Here is a 9,940-nt window from a genome sequence, read left to right as displayed (position 1 = left end):
ATCCTTCCAGCCCCAAGTCCAATCTTTAACAAACTCGTGCAGACTCCACCTCCGCAACATCGCCAAAATACGCACGTTCCTAACCCCAGAAACCACTAAACAGCTCATCCACTCCCTCATCGTATCACGACTCGATTACTGCAACTCCCTCCTTACTGGCCTGCCTCGTCGCTGGCTATCCCCGCTTCAGTCCATCCTGCCAGACTCATTCACCTTTCCAACTGCCCTGTTTACGCCACCCTCCTCTGCCAATCCCTCCACTGACTTCCGATTGCGCAACAGATCAAATTCAAAATCCTAACACTGACGTACAAAGCTGTCTACCATACTACCCCGAACAACATCACCGACCTAATATCCAAGTACCGCCCAGCACGCACACTCCACTCCTCACAAGACCTCCTTCTCTCTAGTTCCCTGGTCTCCTCCTCCCATGCCTGCCTCCAGGACTTCTCCAGGGTGTCACCCATTGTCAGGGCTCCCAGGTATGACCAGAGGTGTGTGACTGATGCAGGGAAATGCAGACTTCAGATATGTGATAAACAATACAATTTATTAACACTAACCATACAAACATAAACGCAGTGCAATACTAAACATAACACAGTGCAAACAAACCAAACCAAACCACCCACAGATAACAGTACATACAAGCAAGCGTCGTCAGGCAGGCCGGGTCAATATCAATTGGGCAGGTAGGTACAGGGGGAGCAAGCAGAGAATGGTCGGGGTCACAGGCCAGGTTCAGCAGGTAGCAAGCAGCGTAGTACAGAGGGTCAGGCAGAGGGATGGTCAGGGTCACAAGCCAGGGATCAGAACAGGTAACAAGCAGCGTAGTACAGAGGGTCAGGCAGAGGGACAGAAACAGGATGCAGGACAGATACAGGGCCCAGGACAAACACAACACCAAGGCAGAGTCTGTGGGTCTGGCCATCCCTTAAATACCCCAGCATCATCAGTTCCAGGTGTTAGCTGGCTGAAAGGTTGAGTCTCTGATTGCTGGGAGCACCCGCTGGCCAGCCCTGGTACTGCAGATCAAAAGGCAGGTGAGTCCCACCATTGCTGGCCAGTCCATTCCTAACAGTACCCCCCCCCCCCCCAAGGAGCGGCCTCAGGACGCTCCAAACAGTCCTAGCTGGGCAAAATGTTCCACCGCCGGGTCTGGTAACTGGCGGGATATCAAAGACTGGCACACCGGGCTGGACTCCGGGCAGAGGCACATCGAGCAGAGGCACACTGGGCAGAGGCACACTGGGCAGAGGCACACCGGGCAGAGGCACATCGGGCAGGACTCCGGGCAGAGGCACATCGGGCAGAGGCACATCGGGCAGAGGCACATCGGGCAGGACTCCGGGCAGAGGCACATCGGGCAGGACTCCGGGCAGAGGCACATCGGGCAGGACTCCGGGCAGAGGCACATCGGGCAGGACTCCGGGCAGAGGCACATCGGGCAGGACTCCGGGCAGAGGCACATCGGATTACCAGGCGAAGCAGCAGGCAGCGGGCCACCAGGCGAAGCAGCAGGCACCGGGCCCCCGGGCGGAGCAGCAGGCACCGGGCCCCCGGGCAGAGCAGCAGGCACCGGGCCCCCGGGCAGAGCAGCAGGCACCGGGCCCCCGGGCGGGGCGACAGGCACCGGGCCCCCGGGCGGGGCGACAGGCACCGGGCCCCCGGGCGGGGCAGCAGGCACCGGGCCCCCGGGCGGGGCAGCAGGCACCGGGCCCCCGGGCGGGGCAGCAGGCACCGGGCCCCCGGGCGGGGCAGCAGGCACCGGGCCCCCGGGCGGGGCAGCAGGCACCGGGCCCCCAGGAGGGGCGACAGGCATCGGGCCCCCAGGCGGGGCGACAGGCATCGTGCCCCAAGGTGGGGCGACAGGCATCGTGCCCCCAGGCGGGGCGACAGGCATCGTGCCCCCAGGCGGGGCGGCGGGCGCCGGACCCCCAGGTGGAGAGACAGGTCTCGGGCCCTCAGGCGGAGCGGCGGGCGCCGGACCCCCAGATGGAGCGACAGGTCTCGAGCCCTCAGGCGGAGCGGCGGGCGCCGGACCCCCAGGCGGAGCGACAGGTCTCGGGCCCTCAGGCGGAGCGGCGGGCGCCGGACCCCCAGGAGGAGCGACAGGTCTCGGGCCCTCAGGCGGAGCGGCGGGCGCCGGACCCCCAGATGGAGCGACAGGTCTCGGGCCCTCAGGCGGAGCGGCGGGCGCCGGACCCCCAGATGGAGTGACAGGTCTCGGGCCCTCAGGCGGAGCGGCGGGCGGCGGGCGCCGGACCCCCAGGTGGAGCGACAGGTCTCGGGCCCTCAGGCGGAGCGGCGGGCGCCGGACCCCCAGGCGGAGCGACAGGTCTCGGGCCCTCAGGCGGAGCGGCGGGCGCCGGACCCCCAGATGGAGCGACAGGTCTCGGGCCCTCAGGCGGAGCGGCGGGCGCCGGACCCCCAGGCGGAGCGACAGGTCTCGGGCCCTCAGGCGGAGCGGCGGGCGCCGGACCCCCAGGAGGAGCGACAGGTCTCGGGCCCTCAGGCGGAGCGGCGGGCGCCGGACCCCCAGATGGAGCGACAGGTCTCGGGCCCTCAGGCGGAGCGGCGGGCGCCGGACCCCAGGTGGAGCGACAGGTCTCGGGCCCTCAGGTGGAGCGGCGGGCGCCGGACCCCCAGGCGGAGCGACAGGTCTCGGGCCCTCAGGCGGAGCGGCGGGCGCCGGACCCCCAGGAGGAGCGACAGGTCTCGGGCCCTCAAGCGGAGCGGCGGGCGCCGGACCCCCAGGCGGAGCGACAGGTCTCGGACCCTCAGGCGGAGTGGCGGGCGCCGGACCCCCAGGCGGAACGACAGGTCTCAGGCCCCCAGGCAGGGCGGCGGGCACCGAGTCACCAGGCACAACCGTGGGCTCCGAGTCAACTGGGATGACCGCTGGCACTGGGTCAGACATTGGATCGTCTGGCTGGACAGCGGACATCGGGTCACCAGGCATCAGGTCATTTGGCTCGACAGCGGGCACCGCGTCATCTGGCAAGGCAGTGGGCTCCGAGTCAACAGGCACGACAGTGAGCACCGGGTCATCAGGTACCGGATTGTCTGGCTCGACAGTGGGCATCGGGTCACCAGGTATGACAGCGGGCACTGGGTCACCAGGCATCAGGTCATTTGGCTCGACAGCGGGCACCGGATCAGGTACCGGATCATCTGGATCAACAGCGGGCATCGAGTCAACTGGCCTAATAGGATCGTCAGGCTGGATCAGTTCATCATGCTGGGTAGAGGCATCAGGCTGAATGCCGGCGTCCGGCTGAGTAGAGGCTTCAGGCCGAGTAGAGGCTTCAGGCCGAGTAGAGGCATCAGGCCGAGTAGAGGCTTCAGGCCGAGTAGAGGCTTCAGGCCGAGTAGAGGCATCAGGCCGAGTAGAGGCTTCAGGCCGAGTAGAGGCTTCAGGCCGAGTAGAGGCTTCAGGCCGAGTAGAGGCATCAGGCTGAGTACAGGCTTCAGGCCGAGTAGAGGCTTCAGGCCGAGTACAGGCATCAGGCCGAGTAGAGGCTTCAGGCTGAACCACGGAAGGCAGGCTCACCGGTTTGGATACTGGCAGGATGGTATTGGTTGGAAAGAATTTTCGCTTTTTTCTGGTTTTAACTACTGGAGCACTGCAAGTAAACGCAGGTCTGCAAACGAATGGAGCAGCTGGAGACAGAGAAGAACTGGAGGATGGAACAGGAGAGGGAGCGGTTGCTACAGGGGGCTTTTTTACAGGGTTAAAGGCAGGATAGGTGCAGCGAGTGGGAACAGGGTACTGACATGCGGTAGATAGCAGGGCAGGAGGAGCTGTTGGGAATGCAGGAATAGAGTTTTGAGGAAATAGATTAGAAGCAGGACTGGGTCTTTGTAAGCTGACTGAGGCTGGGTGCAACAAATCTGTCCATGTCTGCAGTATGGGTTGAACAAAGCTGAGCTTACACAAAGCCTGTCTGGTCAATGACTGCACTGCGTTTATACAATCTCTTAGTGTCTGTGGTGAACATGTGGAATAACGCTCCAGAAAGTAACCCACATCATCCTCTAATAACCACACCAGGGACTCTACCTGGTCTGCACTAAATGGTGGCAAAAATTCATCCCTGCATTCGGGGGAACCAGATGAAACCAACTCAGCACAAACCTCAATCAATGGCTGCACCTCAGAGAACTCTGTGCCCTGATCTACTAGAACATGAGCGAGCCGTATACATTCTAGCAGTTCATCCCGGGGATACTCCTTCAGAGTTTGATAAGCATACTCCCTGTCATCAAACACTAGCAGATATAAATACACAACCTCATCAAGATCCATCCTTCCCATCAACAAGCCAAGATGGCTTCCCTGTGCAGCCACTTCTGGTCAGGATTGGCCTTGGTGTAATGTCAGGGCTCCCAGGTATGACCAGAGGTGTGTGACTGATGCAGGGAAACGCAGACTTCAGATATGTGATAAACAATACAATTTATTAACACTAACCATACAAACATAAACGCAGTGCAATACTAAACATAATACAGTGCAAACAAACCCAACCAACCACCCACAGATAACAGTACATACAAGCAAGCGTCGTCAGGCAGGCCGGGTCAATATCAATTGGGCAGGTAGGTACAGGGGGAGCAAGCAGAGAATGGTCGGGGTCACAGGCCAGGTTCAGCAGGTAGCAAGCAGCGTAGTACAGAGGGTCAGGCAGAGGGATGGTCAGGGTCACAAGCCAGAGATCAAAACAGGTAACAAGCAGCGTAGTACAGAGGGTCAGGCAGAGGGACAGAAACAGGATGCAGGACAGATACAGGGCCCAGGACAAACACAACACCAAGGCAGAGTCTGTGGGTCTGGCCATCCCTTAAATACCCCAGCATCATCAGTTCCAGGTGTTAGCTGGCTGAAAGGTTGAGTCTCTGATTGCTGGGAGCACCCGCTGGCCAGCCCTGGTACTGCAGATCAAAAGGCAGGTGAGTCCCACCATTGCTGGCCAGTCCATTCCTAACACCCATCCTCTGGAACTCCCTGCCCCAACCCATCAGATTATCACCTACTCTCCTCTCCTTTAGGCGCACCCTGAAAACCCACCTCTTCAGGGAAGCCTACCCCACCCCCTGCTAACTTGCCGACCTCCTCCACTCTTCCTACCACTCCATCCCCCACAGCTTTCTCCTCCTGTGCCACCATCCCCTCCCTCCTAGATTGTAAGCTCGAAAGAGCAGGGCCCTCGATCCCCTCATGTTTTGCATTGTATTGGTATTGTTCTGTCACATGTTCTGTCCCCCTTTGTAATGTACAGCGCTGAGCGAACTATTGGCGCTTTATAAATACTGTATAATAATAATAATCATCAGTACCGCCTATCAGTACCCATCAGTACCCCCTTATCAGTGTCGCCTATCAATAGCCATCAGTGCAGCCTCATCAGCAAACATCAGTGTAGGAAAAAAATCAATTATTTCAAAAATGTTATAACAGAAACTAAGAAAATTTTTTTTCAAAATGTTGTCTTTTTTCATTTTTTTAGAAAAAAATAAAAACATTGGTGATTAAATACTACCAAAAGAAAGCTGTATCTGTCTAAAAAAAGTTTCTAATGACTACAGTGTTGCAGTGCAATTGTCATTCATAGTGCGACAGGGCTGAGAGCTGAAAATTGGCCTGGGCAGGAAAGGGGGGATTCTGGTATTGAAGTGTTTTTTTTATTTTTGTATTTATTTATTTTTTAATACTTATTTGTTTTCATTTGTTTAAATCACTTTTATTGCTATCACAAAGGATGAACAAAATCCCTTGTGATAGCATGGGCAGTGACAGGTCCTCTCTACTGAGACATACGGGGTCCATTAGACCCCAGACCTCTTCTCTGCTCTTAAAAAGATCTGATCAGACTGAGATCGGTGTGATCAGATGCTTTCACAGGCTGGTAATGGCTTGTTTACATTAAACCAAAACCAGAAATGACAAAATACTTGTTGCTTCCAGTTTGTTAGATCATAGAAATGATTGGGGATGTTCTGGTCTTTGATTATCTCTATAGTTGGCAGGCAAAACCTGCGAGTTCAGTGTGGAGCTCCCTGGTGGGATGGGAGAGCCCAAGAAGGCAGCGGGGGGGCCCCCTTCAGTTGCATGTGAAAGTGATCCAGTGATTCATTAGCCACTTGGATCACTTTATTTCACATGGCTGGCTGAAAAAAAAAAAAAGAAAAAGATATTGGGGTCATGACTGGAGCTCCAGCCATGACCCCAGTATACCAAATTCAACCAGAGGATGTACAGGTACGGTTCTTTTGACGGAAGTGGATATGGAAGCCAAATGTAACCCACGGTCACCAGAGTGAAATTAATTTTTTGGGGTTAGCAAAATTTGTGTATAGCAATGGTTCCCAACCTTAGCTGTCAAGTACCCCAAGTAGGTCATGTTTTGGGAATTCACCTTTAGATATAATAGAACAAGAGATATGCCGGAAGCACATGAAGGATCTCCAAAAAGCATCCAAACATTTTATTAAATGATCACATCACACCATAACAACATCCTGGTCTCTGAGCCATGCAAGGCCCCTTCTTCAGGCATGTGACTTTTTTTTGCATAATATTTTATTGATCAGAATTTAAGAGATTACAAAATACAATACAAAGAATACAAAAATAACTGCAGACAAAAAACAAATCAACAAGACATTAAAAAAGGAAAAAAAATCAGATAGCTGGGTTTACAATAAACAATGCAAATTAGAAGTACAAAAAGAGGGGGGAGGGGGACATAACCAGGCCTCGGCCCACAAAGGTGGCTCCAAGCAGTAATAAGAGAAGGTGATGTTCCCCTGAGGTTTTGCCAAACCTTCTACAATCAAAATGACTAGAATTGTGAAAGAGGACACGTAGCAATGCAGCAACCCCACTAACTACATACCAAAATGCATATACAGTACTGGAGTGGGAGACGCCCTACCAAATAGACTATGCTGAGAAGGATGGACCCAACAGTAGGTCACACCCTCCCACAATAATATGGGGCCAAATAACCTAACATTGCTATTCTTATGCTGTCCATCTATATTATAAGAACTAGTAATTGTGTTCTTAGAAATAATTACATTAATTAACTTAAGAATGTTTTATAAAACAGGACATAAATGGGCCGGCACAGGGAACCAGGAAGAAGAAGTTGACCACCAATGACCTCCATTTTGAAAATGCCCAAACCCATTGATTCAGTGGGGCTCAACATCCAAAATTATCTCCCTAAATCACATTCAGTAGGCAGTACTGTCGCTGAACGTGACTTATTCAAGTGAATAGAGCTGTGCTGCAACTGCCTGTCCAACATTAGGCTTGCACTTGAAAATACCATTGCAAATACTTCCTCAACTGTCCAAGACAGCCCAAAACATTCAGGAAGAAGCAGTATGGCCTCACGATGCCTGTCAGCTGCCCCTGTGCTTTTCTGTGAAAAGTGATCTAAGGCCTTAAAGTCTTGCCCACCCACACATTTCTTTTTTTAGTTTTCTGCTAACAAGAACAATTGAGTACTGTCCTGGATACTTTTTTTATTTGCACTAACATTCAATTTTCAGGACAAGTTTTCAGGGTATATCCTCATCTTCAAGGTCCAACCAGAGATGAATGGTTCTACTTTCAACAGGAAATACAAGACAGCATACAATAGCCCACCCACCCCTCCAGTTCTGCTTGTGTATACTGCCAACAGGAATAAAGTGTGATGTAGATTTTGTTTTTTTTTACCGGATGGCTGTTGGGCCAGTGGTCATTGGGATCACAGATATGTGCACTTCCCTCTTGTCTCTTTCCCCAGGCTACCCTTCATTGGTAGGTTCTTGTCCCTCCATATGGTTGTGGGAATGGCATTCCTAATGCTTACCTCATTACCTCTTTATTGAAGACTTCATGGATACGGTGTTGCTTTGGGTGTACCTTATAGGCTCGCTCACACCATGTGCATTGACATATTTTTATGCACCTCTCAGGTCTCTGCATGGGTATAAAGAAAACCATTGCGTTCTATGTGTCCTGTTCACACCACGATGCTAATGTCATGTGCAGATGGTGTGGTGTGAACAGGGCACACAGAAAACAATATTTTTCATTGGGCTTTTGCAAAGACCTGCATGATTGCTAGACCAAAAAGGGGAGGACCTTTTCCATAAATCAATCCTTGAAGGACCTTAATCAGAGGAAGGAATCAGAAAAAAGAAATCTCAGCCTCAGGCCACATGCCCTCAACATTCAGGGGTGCCTTGCCAGGGGGAACCCTTAGCAAAGCACTTTATCCCTATAATACATGAGGACAAGGGTCTCTTCCCCACAACCCTGATTAGTGGTTGTTTGGTTCTGCAGATACTTATTGAAACCTGGAAACCCCCTATAAAATATGTGGTCCTCATATGCACCCCCCCCCCCCACACACACATGGCTGAGTATTCCCAGTGACAGCAGTGGTTTCTAAAATCCTGTGACAGTGGGAACCTGTCATATGTAGGACTGTTAGAAATACAGCTCCTACATATGATGCTTGGGGAAAGGTTTGGGTGTTAGTTAAAGGAAAATCCAGACTAAACCTTCATCTTAACCCTAATGGATGGGAAGATAGAGGACCTCCTTAGGATAATCTAGGAAGCAAGTTCTGCCTCTGTGGCACCAGCCTTGGCAGCTGCATGTGTGGCTCACAACCTGAATATTTGGATTGACAACTTGGGTCAGCACATTGGGGGAAAAAAATTTCCTTGCAGGAGATTGTTGATAACCCTTAGCTGGCAACCAAGGCTGTGTCTTCTAAAACGGACACAACCATGAAGTCAGTAAGAGCCTCCACCAGATCAGATCATTTTCCTAATTTGGCCAGAAGGGCCATCTGGCATAGCATGCAATACACTGGGATTTGTGACTTGGTAAAGGGCGAGATCAGTGGGCACAGCTGCTGCTGGGAATGTGGGCAAACAAGGATCAGGACTAGAAGCCAACACTGATGCTGTTACAGCTGAAACCATCAGATCCTCATGCTGTGATCCCAGGACACAGCCCAGACACAACCGTCATGGGACAATAAACTAAAAAATGGGCATGCCCTGCCAAATCGGGAACGGTTGGAAAGTATCAATCAGTGGAGCCCCTCATTTCTCCTGCTAGGTAATAGAGTGTAAAGTTTTCAAAATAATGTTAATAGAAAAAAAAAGAACAGAAAAATCAAAATCTGAACACTGGAACATCAAAGAAATAGAGGTTTTCCATACATGTGGGAGTAATAGCAGCAGAAGTAGTAAAGTAGTATAAAGTGATAGTAGTATTAGTAATAGTCATATTGCTGTATAAACATAATAATACAATATTGAATAAACCAGAGGTGAAGAAGCACAAGAGCACCACCCAGTGCACAGGAGGAGTAACCACAGATTAGCAAAAGTTACTACACTATGCGGCTGGGGGGGGGGGCTTGCTGATCTCAGGCTCGGTAATGTAACATCATTCCATCAATGTATCCAAGGATTCCTCAGTCCATACTGCAATAGAGTCATTAAAGTCTTCATTTATTATGACAATATTATACTTACCATATATGCCTTGTACAGAAGGATTGCAGAACACATTCCAATACACTTGACAATGAACAAAAAAAGGGAAAAGAAAACCAACAAAATGTAAAAACCATCAATTTGTTCTAATATAGTACACATGTTTAGGAGCTTTATTTAAATCTGTCTTTTGTCTTGCTGGCCGGGCTGGACATATGATTGACATGTGTTTCCCATCCTCATCTATCCTCCAGCAGGGAACAGGTCCTGAATGCTGCTGCAGAGAACTGGGCTCATGTGATGCGGTGAGCTTGGCTCCCTGAATCATTTCCCTGTCAGCTCACAGAAGATGTTGCATAACATTGGGTGTCAAATCCTGGAAAAGACTGAATCTGGAGCAAAGACAATATGGGGCAGCACT

Source organism: Staurois parvus, unplaced genomic scaffold (assembly GCF_062004578.1).
Source record: "Staurois parvus isolate SC_StPar_1 unplaced genomic scaffold, SC_StPar_1.0 ptg000417l, whole genome shotgun sequence".
In the NCBI taxonomy this organism is placed as follows: Eukaryota; Metazoa; Chordata; class Amphibia; order Anura; family Ranidae; genus Staurois; species Staurois parvus.
The sequence above is the reverse complement of the archived record's forward strand: the minus strand, read 5'-3'. Positions refer to the sequence as shown.